General features: G+C 41.7%; 1 protein-coding gene across 10 annotated transcripts in view; it reads left to right on the top strand.

Annotated features, from left to right (window-relative positions):
* Positions 1-6,686, top strand: part of FOXP1 (forkhead box P1) — a 376,963-nt gene that overhangs the window by 292,425 nt on the left and 77,852 nt on the right. The window contains exon 1 of one of the 10 annotated variants that reach the window (XM_057366402.1): positions 7-23. The exons of the other annotated variants lie outside the window; for them this stretch is intronic. The gene's annotated coding sequence lies outside the window, so the exon portion shown is untranslated. Of the gene's footprint in view, positions 1-6; positions 24-6,686 lie in introns of those variants that run through there. 10 annotated transcript variants of the gene reach the window in all.

Genomic DNA, 6,686 nt, shown 5'->3' with positions numbered 1-6,686 from the left:
GCACGCCGCCCGCCGCCGCTCAGGTGGGTGCCCCGCGGGGGGATCGGGGAAGGGGGAGGCCCGCGCAAAGTGGCGGAAAGAGCCGCGGCGAGCTGGAGCGGCCGCGCGGTGCCGGCTCCTCCGCGGGAGAAAAGAGGAGGAGGGAGGGAAGGAAGGAGGGAGCAAGGGAGGGACAGCGTGTGCGCCCCGCAACTCGCCGGGGGTTTTTAGAAGTGATGAGCGGAGCGTGTCGCCTGGCGCCTGTCGTGACAGCGGCGGGTGCGCGGAACCGCGCGGGCTGAGCCCGAGTTGGGAAGAGCGAGGAAGGAGGGAAAGTRCACGGAGCCGGGATAAAAGACAGTGTCAGGTTTAAATGTCAGGAACCGGGATCGCTGAATGGATTCGCCAGGCAATTTACCAGGGGGAAATTAAGTGAGTGAGSTTTGTTTTTGACATTGACTGGTGCTGTGAACCCCGGCGAAAAGGATGTAACGGGATCTCGGCGCGGCCGGGCTCGGTGTCAGCGTTGCAGTGCGAGTGAGCTGAAATTTCGAGGGTGGTGGTGGCGGGGAGGAGGGAACCCTTAGGAAGTGGGTGGTAAGTTTAGAGCAAAGTGCATATACACTCTTCCTCTCTGAAATTAACTCCTTCAAAGCCAGCTTGTCTCCGAAAAAGCTGGGAGTTGTGACTTGTCCCTGTGCTGGTGGCAGGGAGAAGCTGTTCGGTAGCGCGGCACAGTCGTCTCGGTSCGTGTGCCGCCGTTTGACACGCTACCATTTCGTATTTTTAAATAAAAACAAGTTTGGTGGCAGGAAATGTGAATCATTCAGGGTGACCAAGATCTGTTTATGAAAACCAAACGGTTGGATTTATTCTAGCAGTGAGTGTTGAGTTGTGAACTACAATAAATCGCCTAAGTTTATTTCTAATAAAAAGTGACTTGAGCACGCTAGTTTGTCTTTTTACAAATAAACCGAAATTATTTTTTTTTTTTAATTTGGATCACAGCTGATTTTCATGCCTGATAGTCCCGGGCCCAATCCTGAAATGCCTTGTGCGTGTGCAGTAGTAGGAGAGGAGGTTCTTTGCCTCCCTCTCCCCCGGAGCTGTAAGCACCCTGCCTGCTAAATTAGTATTTACCAGATCGAACCCTTCCTAAGTGTGTTTAACGTGCAGAGCTTTCAGGCATCTCACACRTCTTTTACACCAAGTTGAAAGGCATTTCTGTTTGCTTCTAAAAGTCACGGCTACAACACATGTGTACATGAGCATATGTCATTAGAGCGTGCTTCTGTCTGGTAAAGAAATAGCTTTTGTTGATTGTATATTTATTATAGTAGCAGCCGAGGAAGTCTCTAAAAGCAGGCTCTGTCCTCTCCTCGCAGCCAGCGGAAAATCTGCTGTCAGAGGGCTTTCAGTGATCTCCTGTAACTACGTCCAAAAAATTTCATTGATAAGGCTGCAGAGATGAAACCCGAGTCCTGCCTAAACAGAGTAGCTGCCTTGGCCTAGACTGTGATAGAGCTGAACTGCAAACTGATTGGTCTGACACTTTATAATCAAAGTTGATTTATTGTTCATTAGTAGTGCATTAGCCCTTTCAGGCAAGACAGTTATTTGTGTAGTGGCCTGTCAAACAAAAGACCGCTAGCACCTGTCATTTCTAAACCATGAGATAAGCAAGCAGATATTAAGATAATGCAAATAGGAATACAGTGGAATGAGGTAAAGTTCTAGCAATTTCTCTGTAAGAAATACTGTTTTATTTAACGTGCTCATGTTCAGCAAATAGAGGAATTGGATTATAGAGTGAAGGGGTTCCCCTGCASCAGGACCATCAGGAGGAGAAGGCGCTGGGAATGAGCTGGGCATCCGTGGTGTGTGGTTTCAGAGCACCTCGAAGGTGAGGAGGCAGTTGGGGCAGATRATGAATTGGGAAAAGCCACTCACTGATACAGAAGGAAGATGTGAATGATGTTTTGTAGCTTTAATTTAATTTTGTTTGATTTTGGTTTTAGTGAGAGCAAGACTGAGGTACTTTGTGGGTTTTTTTTTTCCTTACTCTTTCCTCCTCTTCCCAATGGACAGATGTCATGAAAGGATGCTCTTACTGGCAGGGGTTAATTATATGAAAACTTGATGACATCACAGCAGAGCTGTGAGAATGTCAAAATACATCTGCTGCCATATTCAGACATATTGCTCTCCCTCCTCTCCCCCTATATCAGCTCCCCTCCCCTCTCAAAAGGGAATGATCTCATGACATAAAACAGAAAACAACACAAGTGTCAAAAGAAAACAAAATTAGTGAACTTTTGTCTGCCACCATAGAAACGAGGATTAACTTATGTTATTCCAGAGCATGGAATGGAGACTATCTGCATGAGGATATATAGTGTATTGTCTTCTGTGAATTTTCATTTGACAGGGATTTTGGAGGCTGTGATCTTAATTAAATCTCAACTGACTCAAATAATGCATCTAAAGGCATGCAGTGTTGCGTAACCTTGCTGAGTTGGTAAACCATAAATCATCAGAAAGCTTATGATAGGAAGGGCTGCTTTGAAATTTTTTTTTTGTTTGCTACAGTTGGTTTGTTTTTTTTTCTGAGTCTTGTTTAACATTCACTTTACTGTGCTTTGCCATTGTGCCCTCCCTTTTCTAAGCAGTGTTATTTTTGCTTTAAAAGAAAAAAAAAAAAAGCTCTGAGACATGCTCTGACCAGTCACTCAGCTGAACTAAAGAGAAGTCATAAATACAATGGGATTGACAGGGAAGAAATGAAATCCCTGCGCTGGCTTTGCAGGGACGGTGCTCAGAGGAAGGTGTGGGTGCTTCACGTTCTCCTAGAGCTGGATGAGCCCTGCACTCGTTTTTAGCAGTGTAACTCTTAACCCCACGCTGAAATTTGTGCTGGGGTGTGAGCAGTGATCAGAACCCACACCAGAATCGTGGCACATCACCCCCGGGGTTGTAATGGGTCACAGATGGATGAGTGCACTGATGGACACCGGGCTCTGATGTCTGCGCCAGTTGAGTTGGTTTTAGTTGTGTGCAAGGAAGAAAAGGCTTGCAACAGTTGTGTGGAGAAGGCTAAAATGGATTTTTAAGCGTTGAAAGCGAGGTAGGGCAGTCAGAGTGATTTCTTATGCACCATTTTAACCTGACAGTGCTCAAGCACCGTTGTTGCTTGAGAATGAAGTTGTTTTTAAAATCCTGAAATGACTATTGCAGTGCAAAATGCCTTGGTTTCTGTGTCTGTGATTACATGCTCCGGCAGCTGAAGAAAGGTAAGGGGAGAAGGATTTTTGCATTCAAAACTTTTAAGTAGTTTCAAAAGCTCCTGTGCTTTCCTGCTCTGTATTTTCTTAGTCATTTCAGAACTGCTGTAGACAAACCTGATCTGGGAGGACACAGCCTTTGGATTTACTTTCTGTAAAGGTTTCCCAGTAGCAGGATAACTTACTGGTGTTGTTTTTCTCCCCTCTTTGCTAGGGAAAAGCGGTAGCAAGGGTAGTTTTATCAACACCTGCGAAACTAGATTGTGGGAAAGTCCTGACACCATAAGCTAAATTTGTTATTGTTTGGTGAAAGGCTTGGCTGGTTTTAAGCAGTTTGTTTGTTTTATTGAAAGCAGGACTGCATTACTGGAAACTACTTTGCTGTAGTTCAGTTAAAATGTCCTGTACTGTTTTGTTTTTATAAGGTGCTTACTTGTTCAGCTTTGCTTTCCAGTTGTAAGGAAAGGGAAAAAAAAATCCACCATATACTCATCTGTGGATTAAAGTGGCCGTATAGAGACTGGGAGAGAAGCAGCACTTGCAAATATCTCTGCTCCAGCCTTTTTTTCTTTCTTTTTTTTTTTTTTTTTTTTTTCCTTTTTAACCTTTCCAGCACGGTTTCCTGCGCTAGCAGGAGGATCTGTGGTCTGTACTGAAGTTGAATGAATTTTAGAGAACCCAGACTGAATATTGAACAAATAAGTGGAATTGCTAATTGTTGTGTGCACTAGTTTTGGATGGATTTGCCTTCATTGATTAGGTAAGGTGCTCTGTTATTTGGGAGGGACAACACCCCCTCCTCCCCAAACTGACAACGGGTTTTAATTTTTAAGCTTTATCTTGCCCTTAAATCTGAAACATCATTGTTCAAATAACTGAGAACAAGGTAAACCAACAACATCAAAAAGGTCGGCTTCTGTGATTTCTCAAGGGCTTGTTATTTTGTACTTTCCAATTCTATTTGATGTCTTGACAAAACAAGATGACACAAGGGAGAATACATTAAATTTTGATTTTCATCTAACCTGTTACAGTAGTGGCAGCTTAATTTCTTTTACTTTTTACCGAAGACGGCTTTTTGCACAATTACTTTAATTGCCACGCCACTTTATGAGAAGGTTTCTTTACGGGTTTCCCATTTGCCTTGATTTTGTGAGGCATTTTTTTGAACGTGCTTTGACCTTTAACACGGCGAGCTGGCTGGTTGGAGTGCGTCTTCATTAGAAGTAAATCAGTGAATGGCAAAATTGTCAAAGAAGCAACTGATGTTTTCTCATTAGAATCTAATTTGCACCGTTGTGCTTAGCTGTGATGTTCAGCTGTAGGTGTCTRCCATAGGTGTGAAAACCTGCACATTTTTAAGCAAATAAAGTTTACAACTGTTATAGAGGCGTCACTTGGAACCAGAGTGGCAAAGCCAACCCGAGTGTTTAAGCAGAGCTCTGGTTTGTGTGGGAAATAAACACCATGATTTAACCAGGTGGATTTTTTTTTTTTTTCAAGAATCGCTATTTTTTTTTTTTTTTTTTAACTGGCCACGACAATGTACGTCATCTCAAATGCCCCGAGTCTGTAGAGCAGGCAGCTGCGGATTTGATTCTTGCAGGAGAAAATAGCCAGGGATGTAGAGAGGGTTCATCCTTCCTAGAAATCTGTTGGGAGTTGCTGTTCTTTAAAATCTGCCGTAAGAAAAAAAAAAGAAAAGGCCCCGCTGTATAACACTTCCCTTTCACTCGCATGAAATTCTGGGCATATTAAATGATGCTGGTTCAATCACGGTCTTTTATTATTTAATTAAGCTCTCCATAATGTATGTATGAATTAATACACAAATGTAAGGAGTCTGACACCATGATCATTCTCAGTATATTAAGGGTGTTTGGGAGAGAGGGTTTCAAGGGGTTTGCAAKGGCTTTAGGGGTATTTTGGATGTTTCTAGGCAGGATTGCTTTTGGTTTATTTGAGGCTTTTTTGGCAGAATATGTTGATTTAACATTTCCTTTCCTAAACTCTGGAAAAAATGCACCTTTTTTTTCCTTATTATTTTTTTTATTTTTAAACCGAGTCATTATAAAATCACCACTGTTTGGAATCRTGTACAGCAGGTTATATAATTTTTCCTTTCATTCTAGAGACAGAAACAAAAACGGTAACTTTTTAAAATGTGAAAAATTATTATGATAATCTCGAGCTCAAAATCTCACTCATCTTATTAAAGGGGTATTTGGATGTATGTGTGTATGTTCTGGTTTAGTCTCTATTTGACAAATGTTAGATGTAGAAAGGATTTAATTTATGTAAACTTTATATTTTTATGCAAATTAAATGGGTATTTATTATAGCAGAAACAATTATCCTGGCACTTAGTGAGAAACCTGGTATGCATGAGAAGTGGAAGATAAAATCAGATGTTTCATTCTGTAAACAAATACGAAAATATTCCCGTTTTTCCTCAGCTAGAGGAGAATACAGAAGACGGCAGACATCCTGACATGCCAGGGAATGTCAGCATAGCCCATCATTCTGCTTTGTGTGGGTCAGAAGGAGATCTTCTCTCCTGATAAAATACAATAAACAAAATTATAATAATAAAATGCTAATTTAATTTTAAGGAGCTTCCCCCCCTCCCTTTAATAGGGAATTGTATTGTTACAGAGAGCACAGTTATGCTAATGACAGACTACTTAGCTGATTTTACATTAATATAATAAACATTACCTGTCTTAATGCACTGTGCTGTATTATGGCAAAARAACTAAGTCTAAAAGTGAGATTCCATTTCGCATAATGAACCAGCACTGCAGTTCCTGCRTGAATAATTCCGACAATGGCATTTTTGTGTTGGGATTTTGGAGAATGAAATATTATTTCAGAAATGTTTTAGTCTCAGGATGGAAGCAGGTCCTGCCTGTCTTCAGCACTTCTTATTTTGTTGGGCTCTGCTCTGGCTTGTGGCATCGTGCCTTTCTGCCAGGGTGTCAGTGCTTTATCTTCTCGTGTTTTACATTGTTTCAGCTGAATTTTTTTAAATATATTTTAAATATAGTACATATAATAGCTCGTTAATAGGACAGCTCAAGTTCATTGTTTGGTTTTGCCTGGCCGTAGCTATTTTTATTGTAGTTCAGTATTTTTAACTGTTCCTCAGCRACTTGTTCTTTTCTGTGCTCAGCTGTTTTGCTCCGTTTAACTTTTATCACAAAATCTTTAACCGAAGAATTGCTGTTTGGAAATCCAAGGTGCCTGGTATGAGGGCTTACTGAAATCAAGTTCAAACATAGATCGCAGCAGAAAAGGATTTTCTGGCAGAGTTATTCTTTATGAATTAAGGAAATCCTCCCCATCTTCCGTGCATGCCTGCTAACAGTTAACAGGACCACAGCCGTATCCAGCATCGGAGGCACGGGGTGTGAAAATGGCATTCTT

Source organism: Malurus melanocephalus, unplaced genomic scaffold (genome assembly GCF_030028575.1).
Source record: "Malurus melanocephalus ecotype Western Australia unplaced genomic scaffold, MMel_1.1 scaffold_64, whole genome shotgun sequence".
Classification (NCBI taxonomy): Eukaryota; Metazoa; Chordata; class Aves; order Passeriformes; family Maluridae; genus Malurus; species Malurus melanocephalus.
This window is presented reverse-complemented; position numbering and strand designations above follow the sequence as displayed.